At 34.5% G+C, this 20623-nt stretch overlaps 1 protein-coding gene across 22 annotated transcripts in view; it reads left to right on the top strand.

Moving 5' to 3' along the window:
- CYLC2 (cylicin 2) overlaps positions 1 to 12479 on the top strand; it is a 74609-nt gene extending 62130 nt beyond the window's left edge. For 18 of the 22 annotated variants that reach the window (XM_072842197.1, XM_072842195.1, XM_072842196.1 and 15 more), the window contains 2 exons: positions 7346 to 7496; positions 12397 to 12479. The gene's annotated coding sequence lies outside the window, so the exon portion shown is untranslated. The remainder of the gene's footprint in view (positions 1 to 7345; positions 7497 to 12396) is intronic. The other 4 variants (XM_072842200.1, XM_072842189.1, XM_072842187.1 and 1 more) reach the window with 1 other exon arrangement.
- The last annotated feature ends 8144 nt before the right edge of the window (positions 12480 to 20623 follow it).

A 20623-nucleotide genomic window follows, 5' to 3' on the forward strand; every position in this document is an offset into this window, starting at 1 on the left:
AGTTTAGCGCTGCCTTCCGCCCAGGGTATGATCCTGGGGACCCGGGATCGGGTCTGTGTCGGGCTTCCTGCATGGAGCCTGCTTCTCCCTCTGCCTGTGCCTCTGCCTCTCTCTCTGTTTCTCGAATAAATAAATGAAAATCTAAAAAAAAAAAAAAAAAGGACCTCTACGTGGAAATCTCAAAATAAAACCCAAACTGATTATCAAATAATATTTAAATACATGGAGGGATATATATCACATCCAGGGACTAGAAGATCCAATACTTTTAAAATGTCAGTTTTGATATACGGATTTAACATTTTAATCAACATCCCAGGAATTATTTTTTAGATATCAACAAACTATTTTATGAAAATGCAAAGGACCCAGAACAGCCAAAAAATCATGGAAGAGGAACAAAGTTGAAGAGCTCAAACTACCTTTCTATAACGATACACTTATTATTTTTTTAAAAATTTTTATTTATTTATGATAGTCACAGAGAGAGAGAGAGAGAGAGAGAGAGGGGCAGAGACACAGGCAGAGGGAGAAGCAGGCTCCATGCACCGGGACCCTGATGTGGGATTCGATCCCGGGTCTCTAGGATCGCGCCCTGGGCCAAAGGCAGGCGCCAAACCGCTGCGCTACCCAGGGATCCCACGATACACTTATTATAAAAATGTTATTCAAGGCAGTGTAACACTGGTAAAAGATAAGATGCATAAAATGCAGTCTTTTCAAAAAATGGAAAGTGTTCACATGCAAATAAATAAAATCATACAAACTAACCTTACACTATATACAATAATTAATTCTGGTTCATAGACCTAAATCTCAAACTCAACGCTAAAATGATTATCAAATAAATCACAGAATAAAGCCTATATAACCTTAGATTTGATGAATTTTAAAATACAACAATAGCACCATTCATTAAAGAAAAAAGCTAACTGGACTTCACTAAAATTAAAATTTTCTGCTTTGTGAAAGCTACTATTAAGAGAAGGAAAGCAAATTATAGAATGGTATAAAATATTTTATATCACTTACCTACCAAAAGGCTAGTATCTAAAATATTCAAAGAACTCTTAAGATTTAAAAGACCTAAACAACATCTTAAAAATAAAGTTATAAAAATGGGGACGCCTGGGTGGCTCAGCGGTTGAGTGTCTGCTTTTGACCCAGGGTGTGATCCTGGGGTCCCAGAATTGAGTCCTGCATTGGGCTCCCTGCATGAAGCCTGCTTCTCTCTGCTTGTGCCTCTACCTCTCTCTGTGTGTTTCTCAAGAATAAATAAATAAAATCTTTAAAAATAAATAAATAAAAATAAAGTCATAAAAATGGAAAACATCATAGGAATAGCTATTTGTCTTTAGGGAATTTATAATTAAAACAGCAATTACATATCACTGCATAACCATTAGGGATGTCTACCATGCAAAGAAAAAGGAAGAGGAGGGGGAGAAGAGGGAAGATGAGGAGGGGGAGAAGGAGGAAAAGAAAGAAGGGAACAATGTCAACCCTCAGCTACTACAAGGATAATGGGCAACAGGAATTCTCATTCATTAATATGGGAATGCAAAGTGATAGCCAATTTGGAAGGCAGTTTGGTAGTTTCTTGCCAAATTCCAAATAGTCTTATGTTGCCATCCGACAATCACATAGTGAAATGATTTCAAAAGTTATACCTATACAAAGACTTGTAAATGTTTATAGAAGCCTTATTTATAATGTCAAAAACTGGAAATTATCACAATGTCTTGCAATGTCTGAATGGATACACAAGCCTTAACCATCTATGGAGTACTGTTCAGTGATTCAAAACGAAACAAAACAAAGCAAAATATCAAACCATAAAAAAATATGAATCTTAAATGCATATGTTAAGGTTGGGAAAGTTGCAACCACAAAGCAGTTTATTAAAATGAGATATACTTTCAAGGTGGGAGAGTGGTCAGGTTCCATGAGGTGGAATGGCTGCTTTTTGGGTTGCTTTGAAATCGGGTCTCTCTGGGCTGGGAGGAACTGTGATGCATAGTGGGGTGGTCTCTAATGGAGGCTGCTTCCAATCAATTGGGCAATTCTTCCCACAGGTTGAGCAAGGGAGTTTTTGACCCTACCAGAACCATAATAGCAGCCTTTCTCCATTGTGGGGAGTGGAGGGTTGGGCTGTCCCACAATGCAAATGCATTATAATGAGTCTAGGGATTACCCTGGGGCAGAGGTAGAAGAAGAGAGTGTATGCTCCTTACCTGTGGCTATTGATCTGTCAGCCCCAAAGGTCTTGGAAGCCACAAGGTCAGGATGCTGTACTACAGGGCTTATAATGTGTAGTTTATCTGTCATGGTCCATGCTTCCAGCTCATGTTTCTATCATTCCCCTTCAAGGTCTTGGGACTCTGCCTCAGGCCATTCCTTCTACTGCTCATGTCTAGCTTCTACCTAATACATACTGCGAAGTCCTAAAAAGCTGCATACTCTGTTATTGCAAATATATGACATCTGAAAAAGCTTAAACTAGTAACAACATCAGTGGCTGCCAAAGGTTCAGGAACTTGTGAGAAGTTTGAATACATGAGACGTAGGATTTTTCAAGACTCTGAAACTATTTTGTAGGGTACTATAAGTAGAAAACAGTATTAAGCTTTTGTCAAAATCCACAGAATTTACTGCACATATAGTAAAACAATTGAAACACTATTTAGGAGATTATAGGATAATAGTATGAAATTCAGAATGTGGCAAAAGAATTTTAGTTTATTACAAGTGTATGAAAGAGACTCCCTGAAGGAAATGCGAGGACAAGATGTTGACCTAAGAAATATTGGAAATGAGTAATATCAATGATATTAAAGACAAAAGTTACTTTTCAGAAGCACTAATAATAAAGTTGTTTCCAGCATGGGAATAGGTTAACAATTCTGATACTACTATTCATATACACTTGAATAATTAACTAAATGGCTGGCTTAATGATCTCATTATTCAAGAGAGGGGTTACAAACTGGTAAAAGGAATCATGTAGTAATGAATTAGAGTTGGAATGTTACTATAGACTCATGCTTAACAATATATATAGGGGCACCTAGGTGGTTCAGCCAGCCGGGTGTTCGACTCTTGGTTTTGGCTTGGGTGGTGGTCTTGGGGTCATGGGATCAAGCCCTGTATTTCACTCTGCTCTGGGCATGGAGCCTGCTTGGGATTCTCTCTCCCCCTCTCCCTCTGCCCTTCCTCAACCACTCATACTTGCTCTCTCTCTAAAAATAAGTAAGTAAAATATTTTTAAAATAATAATATAGATGGTTACATATAGAAATGTATATATGTATGTTTGTATGTATACATGTATACACACACAGATACACATATACAAACTCCTTTGTCTAGAAGTAACACTATAGTAGTAATGCATACACATAGCACACACAGATCTTGCTTTCTATGTATTTTTTTCCAGTAAAAGAAATAGAATTCCTTAGAGAAAGGGTTGACTCTAGGATGGGGGAGAAAATATACAAGATGAAGCTATGTGGCATATTTTGTTATGTCAGAAATTAAGAAAATACTCAAAACAAAACAAAACAAAAAACCCAACAGAGTATGTAAAAGGTTGTAGGAGCCAAATGAGAGTTCCAATAGCCAAAACTGTAATAATTTAAAAAACAAAATACATAAAGTAATATTGGACAATAATCCAAAATCTAAATAAATGAGTTCATGCTAACATAACTACTTGAGTAAACAAATAAATGGGAGAAATAGATAAATCTCCCACAGAAGAATTCCAAATTGTTTATGTAGATATTTTGCCCTCAAGGAAGTAAGGCATAATTTTCCAATCTTTCAGTGTGGGCCAACTGCATATGGTGAATTTCTTCCAAAGGATACATTATGGGGAAAAAGAACTAAAAATAGTAATTTCATGGTGGAGACCTAAAAAGTACTATCTCAAATTCAGTGATCAATATTTACATCACTAGTGATAAAATATTAATACTATCACCCTTGATAGGATGTGAGTGTCAATTTACTTTGTGCTCTTCCTCCAAAAACATATCCCAGTCTAATCATGAGAGAAAACATCAAGAAAATATCAGTACAATGCTTTGTTTACAAACTATCTGACCAGACCTCCTAAAAAACCATCAAGGTCATCAAAAACAAGGGTAGTCTAAGAAACCGTCATATCTATAAGGATCCCAAGACATGACTACTAAATGTAGTGTGATAATCTGGGCAGAATCCTCAAGCTAAAAAAAGATATAAAGGTCTGAAAGAGTATGAATTTTAATAATAATGTATCATTATCAGTTAATTAATTGTGACAAATATTGAGGTAACGTATTAATCATGGGAGAAACCAGATGTGGGGCATATTGGAACTTTGCTATTTTTATAACAATTCTGTAAATCTAAAATTATTCTATAACAAAATATTTACTAACTATATAAAATCACATAAAAAACAGAAGGCAAAAGAAAAATATTCTAAGAGTGTGGTTTGCTTTATTAGATGAATAAATGCAATACGTTTTGAAGGCTATTTTCTCAGTAAAATTAGAATCAAGGCAGGTATAACTTTAGACCTTTTATCTCTCATTTGTCCCATAAGCAAGAGGCCATGCGTAACTCTCTGAATTCTGAATTAGCATTCCTTTTTAGAGACCTCTCATTATTCTAAGAGTTTGAGCTGGAGGATAAATGTAGGGCACAGCTGGATTGACCCATAAGCCAGAGGCATTTTGCCCAGGAAACTCTCTGTGGAGCAAGTTTCGTGAAGAAGATATGGAGAGAGAAGAAGCACTATAATCCTATTTCTTCAAGGGCTACATTTTCCATTTAGTTCATCTCTAATGCAGATTTGAACTCTTAATGAAATTCATTAGAAAATGTTTACTCAGCTGTACAGGTTGATCCAAAGTTACAACTGTGCCTCAGAGCACAGTTTTTGATTTATGAAAGAAAAAAAGTGTTTTGAAAGCATTTTTTTTGATGGAATCAAATGCAAGCTGTGGCATTTTAACATTGTCATGTGAACTTTAGTTTCTAGAGCTTAAGATCAATGAAGTCAATTTTACTATTAGGGGAAAAAGATTTGATGTTATTTTATTTATTGGACGTCACAAAATGTTTTGAAACTTTAACTGAGACTGAGTTAATTTTGTTTGAATTATTAAAAATCAAATGCAGTAATATCATTTGTATGTTATTTTTATTAAATGTTTTCATGTAAATCATAAAATAATCTAAATTATCAAGAAAAGCTGGACATATTCAGGGAAGGGAGTCTGACCATTTTTAAAGTTTAAATTGTCAACCATATTGGTAGGGTACAAATATTTTGAGTTTACCTGCTTTTATCACAAATTTTGCCAAAATTTAAATAATGACTCCTAGTTTACATAAGGTGTCAAAATCTTGCAAAGTAAATTTTAGATAATAACCACTAATTTAGAAAATATGTCCAAATACTCTTCAATACAAACAATGTATCATTTGCCCCCAAATTTTATCTACTACATTTCTTCATTATTCACATTAGATAAACTTAAATCTTTATTCATTTGTCTGCTTATAAGTTTATGCTTGTGCAACTTTCTTGCCAGGCAGATTTTTGTTTTCTTCTCTACAAATCTGGTAAGAGAAGGGTCAATAATAATTTAACAGGTTCAATATGATGATGAACTGAGATGTTTTAGGTTAAATAATTACTACAAGGGATCGCATGTAGAATTCCTCAATAATATTAGTTAGGAGAAGGAAGAAGAACAACAGGAAAATAAAGGAACACACATTTGACTGGGCATCTATTTTGACCTAAGCACTGTCGTAAGTGATAGAACCAGAAGACAAGTAAGCTGTAGATTCTATTTTTACCGAAGGCTGTAGTCCAGTGGAAAAGAAAGAAATGCAAGCCGATAATGACAAGAAGACATAATAGACCCTAAAGTACTGTAGAGGGAAGGAACAAGTCCCTGCATGGGAATTCAAAGGAGATAAATTAAAGAATTTCAATGCTTTATTAATTTCTATTGATATCAAGTTAAAGATTTAGTCTTGCCTCAATTTTTAGATCAATCTCCATTAGAGACAGGAATTGTAGAATCTACCTTAATACCCTATTTTCAACCAAACAATTATTTGTATCTCTTTCTCCTTCTAGGCCTCTCTGATCTCCTTGATTCACAGTTTACATGGGGCCCTGCCCCATAAATACTTATCACACTGCTTAGAATTCTAAGCACAGTATCCTTTTAATTCCATTCTACTCTTCTCAAATCAAATTTTAAGTTTTCAATTCCTCATCTTGAAAGATGAGAAAATAGAATGTTTCATGATAATCAAATGTAATACCAAAGGCTTTTAGGTACCTCAGAAATAGCAATCAACATAAGATAAAATAGAAAGTTGGGATGCCTGGTGGCTCAGCGGTTGAGTGTCTGCCTTCCGCCCAGGGCATGATCCTGGGATTCAGGATCAAGACCCACATTGGGCTCCCTGCCAGGAGCTTGTTTCTTCCTCTGCCTGTCTCTGCCTGTCTCTGCCTCTCTCTCTCTCTCTCTCTCTCTCTCTCTCTCTCTGTGTCTCTCTCTGTGTCTCTCATGAATAAATAAATAAATCTTTAAAAATAAAAAGGCAAAATAGAAAGTAGAACATATTGTTGGAATTCACATTTTATTTTTAATGAGAATACAAAATTCAACTTAGACCTTTTGTATATCAAGCATTTTCTAATTCTGAATTCTACAGTTACTTAATAATTTCAAAATACTTATTTTATGATAAAATATTTGTGTATATAATATTTTTGGAAAATAAAAAATATCAAAAAGAGAAAAAACTTAAACCTAATATGACCATCCATTAAAAGCACCATTAAAATATTTTCCAATGATTTAAATTTTTTCTAAATTTTTATATTTATATATTGTATTAACATATTATATATGTTTTGACATATGCACTCTTCTGACCATAGCATTTTTTCTTTTTCTTTTTTAAAGATTTTATTTATTTATTCATGATAGACACAGAGAGAGAGAGAGAGAGAGACACAGACAGAAGCAGGCTCCATGCCGGGAGCCTGACGCGGAACCTGGTCCCAGACTCCAGGATCGCGCCCTGGGCCAAAGGCAGGCACCAAACCGCTGAGCCACTCAGGGATCCTCATAACATTTTTTTCTTAAGCAAAATGCTATTCGAAGGCATTCATTAAGCCTACATAAAATTTTATTTCACTGGCATAGAAATTAGCCATTCCACTTTTTAAGTATTTTGGTAATTTTTGCAATTATAAATTATGATATATTACATTTCAGTATATATAAATAATACACTCCATTATGATTTTTTCCTTGTACAGGTTCTGCATAGTATAAAGTACTATCAAATAATGCAGTAATTTTGAGGCTTTTGATACAACTTAAGAGCTTTCAACAATGTAGAAGAATATCAATTTCAACAAATAGTATTAGCACTTAATATTACTTTCTTCCTAAATATCTGCACATTTGGTAAGTCAAAAAAAAGGCACTTCTATTTTCTATTTTTATTTATTTACTTTTCTTTTTTGAATTGCAGTTGAACTCTTCATAATTTGTTACTGAAAATTTCTATTTCTTCTGTGAATAATCTATATTATTTATTTTTCTCATTGAAGAGTATTATCTCATTAATTTTTTATTGTCCTACGTGTGTTAAGAATATGAAAGTTTAAAAAAAAAAGAATATGAAAGTTTTGTTCATTTAATTGGTATTTTTCCTAATTCTTTGTCTTTTACTTACCTTTTTCCCCCCTTAACTTAGAGAAGGACCTATTTTCCCGGTGTTCTAATCTATTAAACTTTTGATTTTTCATTTCCCTTATTTTTATCAGAAATGTTCTAAATATTAAAAAACATCCAGAAATGTTTATTCCAGACTTGATACTAAAATATTCAGTCCAATTGTAATTTGTGTTAGTGTGTGCTATGGAGGTCTACTTGATATTTTTCCCCGTAAATGCTACCTAATATGCTACATACTGGGTGTTTGCAATCGCAGAATAGAGAGAAAGAAACTAGCAAGAGCAAGAGCCAATTGGCTCAGAAGATTGTTACCATATTTCAGAGGTATGGCTTTCTATTTTTCTTACAATTGCAGACTTTATAATCTACAGTTCTACTTACATACTGAGAATTCATATTTCTACACTTATTTGAAACTACCTCTCAAATACTGTTTCAAAAAATGTAGCACATGTTTTTAATTCAAGGATATCCTTTATTACTGCCAAAAATGTGATTAGTAGAAATGAGCCTATGTTTTTTTTTTAGTTGTGGTAAAATACATATAATATTTATTATTTTGGCCAATTTTAAGCTTTCAGTTCAATTATGTTAAATATATTCCATGTGGTGCAACCAATTGTCACAATTTTTTTCATCTTGCAAAACTGAAATTGTATGCACATTAAACAACTCCCCATTTTCTCTCCTCCCCCAGTCATGGCAACTTTATTTTCTATGAATCTGACTACTATAGAGACCTCATATACATGTAATCATACGGTATTTGTCTTTTGGTGATGAGATTATTTCATTTAGTATAATGTCTTCAGGGTTTATCTTTGTTGTGCCATGTGACAGTTTCCTATCCTTCAAGTCTGAATAGGACTGCATGTATGTATATGCCATATTTTGTTATCCATTCATCTGTGAAGTGATACTTGGTTTGCTTTCACCTCTTGGATATTGTGAAAGATGATGCTATAAATATGGGTGTACAGATATTTCTTTGAGATGCTGCTTTCAGTTCTTTTGGCCATATACCCAAAAGTGGTACTTTTGGATCAAATGGCAATTCCAGTTGTATTTTTTGAGGAACCTCCATGTTGTTTTTCATAGGGACTGCACAATTTTACATTCTGACCAACATTTTTTTTTATTGGAGTTCAATTTGCCAACATACAGCATAATACCCAGTGCTCATCCCATCAAGTGCCCCCCTCAGTGCCTGTCACCCAGTCACGCCCACCCCTGCTCACCTCCTTTTCCACCACCCCTTTTTCGTTTCCCAGAGTTAGGAGTCTCTCATGTTCTGTCTCCCTCTCTGGTTTCCCACTGATTTTTTTTCCTTTCCCCTTTATTCCCTTTCACTATTTTTTATATTCCCCAAATGAATGAGACCATATTATGTCTGTCCTTCTCCGATTGACCTATTTCACTCAGCATAATACCCTCCAGTTCCATCCATGTCGAAGCAAATGGTGGGTATTTGTCGTTTCTAATGGCTGAGGAATATTCCATCGTATACATAGACCACATCTTCTTTATCCATTCATCTTTCGATGGACACCTAGGCTCCTTCCACAGTTTGGCTATTGTGGACATTGCTGCTAGAAACATCGGGGTGCAGGTGTCCCGGAGTTTCACTGCATCTATATCTTTGGGGTAAATCCCCAGCAGTGCAATTGCTGGGTCGTAGGACAGGTCTATTTTTAACATTTGAGCCTATTTTTTGAAATACAATCTTCTCTTCTCTGTTGTTTATAGAACTATTACCAACTTTTGTTTTATTTGTTACATATTATTACACACACAATTAAAGACCAAAATAAAATTCCTTAGCAATGATGATTCATTCTTGATCAGTGACTATCCCAGCCCTCTTCACCAGAGTGAGGGCAAAAGCTTTTTTCTTTTGCAGGAGATGAGGAGTCATGAAACAACTGTTTCTTCATTTCAGAATCTCTCAGATGAGTGTTTGCTTATTTGTATTTTAAAGTGCATACTTTTGAACTTCATATAACAAAAACCAACTACAAATATTTTTTTCTCATCAACCATACAATAACCCAAACACATATTATACACAATTTAATTTTGGCCTCTATCAATAGCAATAAGAAAGCTCTGATATTTGATTATGAGTGTGGGTATATTTTGCAAGGCAGCTGTCATTTAACAAGAACCCTAGACTGTTTAAGTTCTCATTGCCTGGGCAGCCCAGGCAATGGCTCAGTGGCTTAGCTCCGCCTGCAGCCCCGGGTGTGATCCTGGAGACCCGAGATCGAGTCCCATGTCGGGCATCCTGCATGGAGCCTGCTTCTCTCTCTGCCTGTGTCTCTGCCTCTCTCTTGCTCTCTCTGAATTAATAAATTAATTAATTTAAAAAAAAGTTCTCATTGCCTGCCAAGTGTAGATTCCATAGTGCCTTTGAGTTTCTGAAATTCTTTGGGACTGATTTCGATCATTTCCTCTGAAACAAGATTTCTGGCAATTGCTTAACTGATTTTATAAATGGCCCTTCTCCTGAATTAGTAATATTTTCACTAGGTGCTAAGTGGACAGAGTTTCTCTGGCTAACAATTTTTTTCCTTTTTTCATGCAAAATCTTAAAATATTTACATATCTTTTTTATATTTGCTTTTTGCATATCTATATTCATATCTTTATCTATCTATCTATCTATCATCTATTTCTATCCATCTATCATCTCTAATATATCCCATGTAGTACATTTTATTTTCTTTTAAAAAGTATTAGAGGTACACTTTTCACGCAGAATATATGTCTATATGGATTTTAAGTGCAGTCTTTGCTATAGAAGAGGGGATACATTTTGTTTAGTTTGTCTTCTTTATTCTCTCTACTCTTTTTTTGAAAATCCAGATAATTCTGTAATGGCTTTTTCCCCGTATACCTTCCAACCTTCTATATTTATGTGCTGTATTCTAGTCCAATCCTTTATGTTAGTCTTTAACAATGCTACTTAACCTTTCAGCTTTGTCCTTTCTGCTATTCAGCCCATCTTTTAGTTTTAAAAAAATCAACAATTGTATCCCTCTTTCCTATAGTCTCTTATTTTATTTAATGAAGATGATCTTGTACTGAATTCCTTATGCTTTACATAGGGTTACTCTGATACCCCCTTCTGATTGCTTTACACATCTACAATTGGTTTAGCTTGTTTTATCTTGTTCACGTAGTGTTGGCTTACCTACAATCCATGCTGTTCACTAAATTTATTCTTAGCATTTGGGTAGGATAACCAATTCATCCTAGGTTTCCCAGGATCCTCCGGCTTTAAAACCGGAAGTACACATCTTAGGAACTAAGGCCTAGGCAGATTGAAATGGTTGGTCTCCCTAACTCTAGGTCAAAATTATCTGATGTTAGTTCTGGGCCGTGGCTTTTTATAAAAGACCTTGAAAACTTCTGCCTTTTGGAGGATTTTTGTTATATTCTTAAAAATCTTTCAATAAATTATTTTATGGCCACTTGTAACTATTTAAAAGCTGATCCTCAGTAATGTATTCAGTATTTTTTTATTTTACAAACTTGAACAGATAGGCACTAAAATATTGCCAAGGTACAATACCTTATTTTTTCTTGTTTCTTAAAGAAATATGTCAGAATTACTTTTGTAAAGGATGTGTGCATGGGGTAGTAAGTACAGTCTTCTAAGAAAAAAGGCAGACATAAAAGTTTTGTATCGAGTATGAGAATGTCTTACGAATAGTAAGCTCCACAGACTTTCAAACCAGAATATAACAAAATAGGTACATTGTAAGTAAAAGTAGATTATTACAAAAAAGTATGGCTGGCTTGATTTTATGAAATATATCGAGTTTCAGATACTGTAACACACTACTTCACAAGCATAACAGCTAAAAGTATGTTAGATATGTCATTGAATGCTATTGAACGACAGTCCAGTAAAGAAAATAATTCTGTTTATAGGATGAATAAGGAAAAAGATATTGAAAAACAATGTGACTAACCATACTCTGGGGAAACCATTCAGGTTCAATTTAGCCTTCAATTCCTAAGAATGTTGGCTATGTATTCAATTTTGTGACTAGGACTCAGAGAAAAGTTTATATGTAAGCTTAACAATATAATAAATGCAACCAATTCTCCAAGTGCATGTTGGAAAGCAGATGTGATAAAACAATATTGAACAGATCTCCATATTTAATGCTGGGTGAATGCTGTGACCAACAGAATGGTGTTCTAAATAGGCTAACATAGCATCAACGGATTCTGTTCTGTGGCCATAGCTCACTCCATTAATGTCTCCCAAATACAGGAATCCCTGGGTATAGCATTATAGGAGGTAACTCTACAGTTAGAATTTGTAATCAGGCATTCAGGGCACAAGAAGCAAGGACCATGTTGGCAAATGTAAGCCGGAATTAGAAGTGCAGTAAGGCTGACTCAAATATTAGACAACTGTGAAGGACTGGCACAAATCTAACTTAAAAATACTAACACGAAAGAAATTTCCAAGATAAGCTACCTGAGATCTTCAATTACTGAAGCAGAAAGAACTAACAGAAATTAATCTTGATGTTCAATCTTTACATAGTTACAAAATAGGTTAAGAAGGTCCTGACTCTCTTGGCGTATCTGATTTCTTCTTCTATTCTAGGTCTTCAACAACTTCTTTAACCACTGAAGATGGATGTCAAATCAAACAGTTTGGGTTATACAAAGATATTTGGATGCAACAAGGTACACTGTTATTTGTACACTTCTTTCATGGCCCAGTCTAACATCAGAAATTGTTCTATAGGTCTGATTCTTTTTTTTTTTTTTTAAAGACACATTTATTCAGCGTCATGATCAGACTATTACATTTAGCAATCAACAGCATGGGTGCAAAAAAAAAAAAAATCTACATTAAAACCCTTTGTTGGAATGCTTTCCACTTTCCACAGAACAGAAACTAAAATAACCTGTTATACAATTAGTCACAAATACAGTCCTCGAGTTTTTTGCCCGTACCCATGAGTATTGTCTAAAACATGTCGTCTATGTAGCAGCTAGGCCCTGCCACCACTGTGCGTGGCTGAGTTCACAGATCTGTTGTAACCTGTAGCTTCCCTGTCCCTTCTCTGGCTCTCCTCTCCTGCTAAGCTTTGTTTCCTGGCAGTAATTAAAACCTTCTGTCACTGCCATAGCTGCTGCTGCTGCTGGAACCGCCATAGCCACCTTGGTTTCGTGGTTTGGCAAAGTATTGGCCTCCACCACCATAGGGGCCAGAGCTTCTGCCTCCAAAATTTCCTCCTTTCATGGGTCCAAAATTTGAGGATCGATTGTTGTAATTGCCAAAATCTATAGGTCTGATTCTGACAGATACTTTTATATTTCTCCAGAAGTCTCAACTTGCCTTATTGATTATCCTGTCTGAATTAAGACAAGGGGTATTTATAAACCTGCATCATCCTATAATTCTTTAACTGAATATTTCCGTAAATTAAATTGGTAGAATTTTGATAGATACGGACTCGAGAATGTCATATTACTATTTTGTCAATCATCACTTCTCCTGAGAGATTCCCAGGAAAGCTATATATACAAGGAATAATGAACATGATGATATTTGCAGAGTATTATTTAGAGCTGCAAGAGAGTCTGAACCTGCAAGTTATGTTTTCTAGGAAAGACTGCTTGATTTAGAAAAAGCAGCTTAATCCTCAAGGTTTAGGTAGAACCTACAACTCTGCTGAGACTCCAAATCTTAGGTTATCATCCTCTTCTGATCATCTACACTGTCAGGAAAAAAAAGGATATGATGTAACTCTTATTTTTTCACTTTCCAGAAGGAATTGTGATCCATAAACAAAGTAAGGAAAATATATAATATTAAAATATCAAACTTTTTGTTTCAATACTTTTAGATGAAACATAAATGATGAACTTTCATCATTTCTATAAAAAGAAAATTAATAATTTCATGTTTTGTCTTAGTTCACTTTACCTTATTTAAAAATAACTCCTGTACTTTTTATCATAACCAATGGAATTAACTAATAATATAGGTGATACCCTGAATGCACAATTAACAAGTTTGTAAACTTGCTTAGTTTATTTTTTTATATTTTTTAAATTTTTATTTATTTATGATAGTCACACAGAGAGAGAGAGAGAGGCAGACACAGGCAGAGGGAGAAGCAGGCTCCATGCACCGGGAGCCCGACGTGGGATTCGATCCAGGGTCTCCAGGATCACGCCCCGGGGCAAAGGCAGGCGCTAAACCGCTGCGCCACCCAGGGATCCCTGCTTAGAAGTTTAAAATGAGAAATTACACATGTATTAGTATTCTTAAAATATTTGAAAGATATGACACTCTCCAACATAATGGAGGCACATCAAGGCAATGATTTCAACTGCAGGTTTGAAGGGACACTTATAACAAGGTAGGATACAGGATGGGGTAAGTGAGAGGAGCCTGAATAAATGTTAGAGGATGGGGAATATATGAAGAATTTGAAAAGAAGTTCTCATTCTATACATACAAAACAAACTCATCAGTAAATAAGATTCTTATTTAAAAAATAAATTGGGCCAATGATAAGAAAATGGAACTTCCAAAGTGAAAAATAGAAATAGTTTTACGTATTCTAAAATAAAAATTTTCACTTAGGGGCAGCTCAGGTGGCTCAGAGGTTTAGCTCCGCCTTCAGCCCAGGGTGTGATCCTGGAGACCAAGGATCAATTCCCATATCAGGCTCCCTGCATGGAGCCTGCTTCTCCCTCTGCCTGTGTCTCTGCCTCTCTCTCTCTGTGTCTCTCATGAATAAATTAATAAAATCTTTAAAAAATAAGTTTAAAATTTTTTTTCACTTATAAGACAAAGATCAAACCATAACAAAAACGTTAATTTCTAATACTGGAGTGCTAAAGGCTATGAAATTTATTTATTTATTTATTTATTTATTTATTTATTTATGAGAGTGCACAAGTGTACAGGGAGAATGGCAGAGGGAAAGAGAAAGAGAGAATCCCAAGCAGGCTCCACACCTAACAGGGAGCCAGCACGGGGCTGATCTCACAAGCACAAGACCATGACCCAAACCAAAATCAAGAGTCAGATGCCCAACCTACTGAGCCACCCACATGTCCTGGATATAGGCATTTTATACACAACTTGTATGAGTAACACTGGAACTGTTCCGACAACAAATTGGTCCTAAGGGTATTTATTTTATGGGGTAATATGACAAGGAAACAAAGGGAAATATTTTATTCTATAGTCAAGAAAAATAGGTATTATTCTTATTCAGTACTGTCTAGTTATCTAAAGGCAAATTAATTTCTAGCCAAGAGGAAATGCCTCTTATTCCTTCACAGCTCTGTCCAATAGTTATATCCTCACCCTGTCATTTAGTGCTTAAATTATTAACCACCTGAGCTAAAGAAGTTATCATCTGAAATAATCTCCATCATTTTCAATCCCATTATTCACATATTTATCCCATAGTTATTACAAACTGAAATAATTTTCTTATATACTAATTGAATATTAGTTTGTTTTTGTGCCTATTTGTTCCTACTCTCAGAATCCAAATTCTTCTATCAAATTTTACTGCTTAACTTAATTAAGATTTGTTTTTGCTCTTGAGACTAATAAATAACTGAACTGGCTTTTGTAGGTGTTTGAAGATGTGTCATTTGATTTTAAATCTGCCATTATTGATCTCACCAATCAATATATCCCTATTGTTAGAATAATATCAAGTAGCCCACATAATCAAATGAATTGATTTAAAAAATCAAGTTCTAATGAAAACCGATAAGGTAAGACACATTGACACTATTTACATGGGACAAGCATGTCTGATACAGTAGCAAGTTAACATTCTATCATTACCTGGAGACCCACTGACAACGAACATTTGTCTACATAACTCTTGGTGCTAAATTCAGCTATCAGATTTTATCCCTAACTGATCCTGAATATATGCATGACTTCTTCAAGATTAAACATTCTGAGCAGAAACCACTGATTAATTGTAATTAAGTTACATGTTATGTGCAGTTTTTTAGGGTATCCAAAAAAGGGGGTTATCTGCTTTCCTTTTGATTAATGACATAGTTGGATTAAAAAGCTACCACCTTGTTATTTATTTTCTCTCTACCAATTTGTTTTTTTCTTTCGAGTTTTCTTTTTTCTACCTTGCTCTGAATTAACTGATTTTCGATGTTTTAATGTTAACTTCCTTTTTAGTTTATCTGCTATAGCTATTTTAGTTGTTGTTTTAGGGTATATTGTACATATCTTTAACTTAGAGTCCATTTTATTATAATATTATACCATGTCATGAAATGTACAAGAATCATATAACAGTATATTTCCAATTTTCTCCTGCCAACCCATGCACTATTATTTCAGAATCTTATTTTGTATATGGTATACATGCCTCACTACATTTTAATATTCAATTAACTGTTATATTTGAACAAGAAAAAATCTTAACCATGTCTCTTCATCATTTATGGTGCTTTTTATTGCTAAGATCTATATTTTCATCAGATGTCATTTTCCTTCCCAAAAGAACTTTCTCTAACATTTCTTGTGATGCTTAGATTTTCAGTGCTTAAAAGATTCTTTTTTCTTCTTCATTTTAGAAAAATATTTTACTCAGTAATAGAATTCAAAGTAGTTTCTTTCTCTACTTTAGAAATGCTGCTCCGCTGTCTTCTCACTTGCATGGTTTATGATGAGAAATCTGCTGTCAATAAATGTTATTTTTCTATAGCTAATGCATTGTTTCTTCTCTATAAATACCTTTATGATTTTCTCTTTATCATTGATTTTAAGTAATTTGATTATGATGTGACTTTTTGTGGTGTTTTTTGTGGTTCTTGTACATGATATCTGTTATCATCTTTGATCTGAGATGTTTTTAAGATTTTATTTATTTATTCATGAAAGACACCGAGAGAGAGAGAGAGAGAGACAGAGAAAGAGAGAGAGAGAGAATGGCAGAGACACAGGTAGAGGGAGAAGCAGGCTCCGTGTAGGGAACCTGATGTGGAATTCGATCCCAGGGCTCCAGGAGCATGCCCTAGACTGAAGGTAAGCACTAAACTGCTGAGCCACCCAGGGATCCCATGATCTGAGATTTGACATATCAAATTTAGAAAAAAAAAAAAGGCCATAATTTCTTCACACTGTGCCCGACATTATAGTTTTTATCTCTATAAATTCAAATTTAGATCCTGTCACATCTTCCATGTCTTTATTTTTAAGTTTTTTTTTGAGATATAATTCATATACCTTAGAATTCATCTATTTAAAGTTTATAATTCAGCGTTTTTTAGTTTTCTTCCATATACGTGCAGTTGTTACCATAGTACTGTAATGATCCCTGATTATTTCCTTAAGATAAATATTTAGTAAAGGAATTTCTGAGAGAAAGAATATATAAAATTGTGAAGTTTCGCATCCATGAATGCATCAACATATACTCTTAACAGATTACATGTTTTAAGAACATACTTTTCTGATGTCTGTTCTTTGTAGTTTTTTTTTTTCTTTGAGAATAGTTGACACACAATGTTACATTAGTTTCAGGTACACAACATAGTGATTCAACTTCTCTGTACATATGCTATGCTCACTACAGTGTAGTTGCCATCTGACATCACATCACACAACACTATTATAATATCACTGACCATATATATTCCTTTTGTTAGCGTAAAATGACAATGTCAAAAAACTATAATTGAATAAATTTAAATTTTAAAATATTTTATCATAACCTGGAAATCTTTCTATTTAAGATTCTTAGACCCATATGCAACCCCGTATCTTTAGCCTGTCGTTTAAAAAAATACATACTTTCTCATTAACCATGAACTTAATACTTCTTAAAGTCTAGTTCATTTAGAGGCTGGAATGCATAGGAATGGTGTCCGTTCTTAAGAAGTTATCCTTATAGTAGTAGAATCAGAGCGAACAGAGTTGGTTTTGGACTTAACTTTTGATAATTGAGTTTATTTAAAAAAAAAAGATTTTATTTATTTACTCATGAGAGACACAGAGAGAGAGAGGCAGAGACACAGGCTCTATGCAGGGAGCCCAACGTGGGACTCGATCCTGGGTCTCCACGATGACACCCTGACCGAAGGCAACACTAAACTGCTGAGCCACTGGGGCTGCCTGATAGTGAGTTTAAAAAATGGCCATTACTATTTGCTAGTCCTTTATAGTCTCAAAAAATTTTCTCTTAAGCACTGAGTTAATATTTAAGTTTGTTGTCTGATTAAGAAAAATGGAGGTGCCTGGGTGGCTCAGTAGGTTAACATGATCTCAGGATTCTGGGATCCAGCCCTGCATTGGGCTCCCTGCTCAGCTGGGAGTCTGCTTATCCTTCTCCCACTCCCTCTATTCTGAGAGGTACAGAGAGAGAGAGAAAGAGAGAGAGAGAGAGAGAGAGAGAGAGGCAGAGACACAGGCAGAGGGGGAAGCAGGCTCCCGGCAAGGAACCCGATGTGAGACTCAATCCTGAACTCCTGGACCCCGGGATCATGCCCTGAGTTGAAAGCAAATGCTCAACTGCTGAGCCCCCCAGGCATCCCAATAAAATCTTTTTTTAAAAAATGGATAGTATTTAATCATTGCATATTTTTAAAAAGAATGATACCCGTTTGAAAAATTGTGTCAGAACAGTTGACTCCAAAAAGGGAGAGTACAAAAGAAACAGGACAGCTTTTCTATAGTATTATTCTCTTCTACTATGAGTGATTTGTGGAATCAATAGCTTTCATCAATGCTCTTACTCTTTACAATTATCAAGTATACATGCATTTGGATCGAATGAAATGTCTTGGCTTACTCAGGGAATGTTTATTCACAATATGAGCCATCTAGACACTAGGTTTTTTTCTCACATTCATTCTTTTTTGTAAACTTGAAGTGCTCATAAGTATGCACTCTTTGGGTTTATAAGGGAAAATGCAGAGAGACAAAAATAATAATAATCACCTCAACAATTTAAAAGAGTAAGATAAAAAAGCTTTATATAAAAGCAAAGATCTAAAATGATATTTAAAAGTAGGCAGCTAACCTCTAAATTGCATCTCAAATTTCAATACGAATGCCATCTTCCATCCTTCAAGTTCAAATAGGGGTAACATGCAAAACAGTGATGGCATTACTGAGGCAGTGATCTGAAACTTATAATTCTATGTCTTACTCTAAAATTTTACCTCATTTGTATAGCACATCTCTGATTACCTAATAAGAATGCCCTTTTCTTCATTATTCTCTTTAGAGTTTTACTGTGTCAATTTAGATAGATTATAATAAATTGAGGGCTTCTTATCACTTATTTCCAATTTTTAAATGAACAGCTGTTCCAAATGCACTATCACTGTTTCTTACTACTGTCTTTGGACCCACTGACCATAATTTAGATCAAAGATACCAAGTCTTTATATGTTAATTACTACTTAACATTTCTTTTGAGAATGAGAAGAAATATATAATGTATCCTTACAAAATCTTCCCTTACTCATGAGACTCTCCCATTAAAGATATGCATTATGAAGACTTCACTTAGAGAAGTAATTAAAACAAATTAATTTTGAATAAGAGACAATTCTAATAGGCTTTCAAAAAAATTTTTTTTTTCAAAAAAATCTATGAAGTAATTCCAACTTCTTACATTTTTTTTATTGGCTTTTATTTTTGTCTCAGATCCTGTTACCTCAGCTCTTTCAAATGGTTGGTTGACTTCTCATTATTCAGGACTCAGTTCAAATATGCCCTCTTCAGAGTTTTTTTTTTTTTTTTTTTTTTCTTGAACAATCTCTCTAAAGGAGTCATGAATTATCCTGTCTTTTTTCTTTTTATATGACTTGAAAATATCTTTAATTTCAATGTACTTATGTGTTGGCATGCTCATTATCTGCCTTCCATTACAGAATGTAAAACTCCTTGAGGGCAAATACTCTTGTGGATTACTACATCCCTAGCACCTAATATGATTCATGGAAAGTAGGCACTTAAAATGTTTACTGCTATGAGTGCTAAAGTAGTATAATTTTATACAATTTTTCAGCATTACTACTGGTTCTTATGTTTATGCAAAAAAAATAAGGAGGATAAGTCTTGACCAGTACACTAAAGAGACACATATAAACTAATACTAATAACATGATACAATAAGGGATATTAGAGGTGGTATTTGTTGTGGGAACATAAATAGGGTAGTCAAATGTTCTGCTTTCAAAGAGGCTACCTAAAATACCTTACACTGGGGCTCACAGGAGAAAATAAAGCACAAATTGTTCAGGGGGCATTAAAACAAACATTACAGGGAGAGATGATAGGAGGAGCAGAAATAAAAAGATGAAATCCTATTAATATTTTGCATTGCTTCTGGTAAACATTTTACCTTAGAGCTACAAGGGTGGCCTCAATATTGAAAGGTATTTCAATAATGACAGTGATAATATCACTATTTATATTGATATCCCTGCATGTGTTATCTCATTTAGTAAAACAGAGAATTACTGATTTTATTTCTCTTACAGAGAGAATAGTCTCCAATCTAGTTTTATACACAGAAAGTCATTATGACACTGGATTTTTGACCTTGACCATTCTGTTCCTCCACACTTGCTCTTAAGATGACATATACAAGGGGGAAAGAAATGCCCCTGTAGATTTAGAGCTTCAACTAGCTTATTGTTTCTTAGAGACTATTTTCCTAGTTTTATAAATTTTATGTGATGTATGTCAAGACAAAATTGATCAAGAGAAAATTAACTTCTGTATGAATTTCTGCATGATATTTTGATGTTAAGAAAACACAAGGTGGAGAGCTGTAATATGAGTTAGTCAAAAGCAATAAGAAATA

Source organism: Canis lupus, chromosome 10, assembly GCF_048164855.1.
Source record: "Canis lupus baileyi chromosome 10, mCanLup2.hap1, whole genome shotgun sequence".
In the NCBI taxonomy this organism is placed as follows: Eukaryota; Metazoa; Chordata; class Mammalia; order Carnivora; family Canidae; genus Canis; species Canis lupus.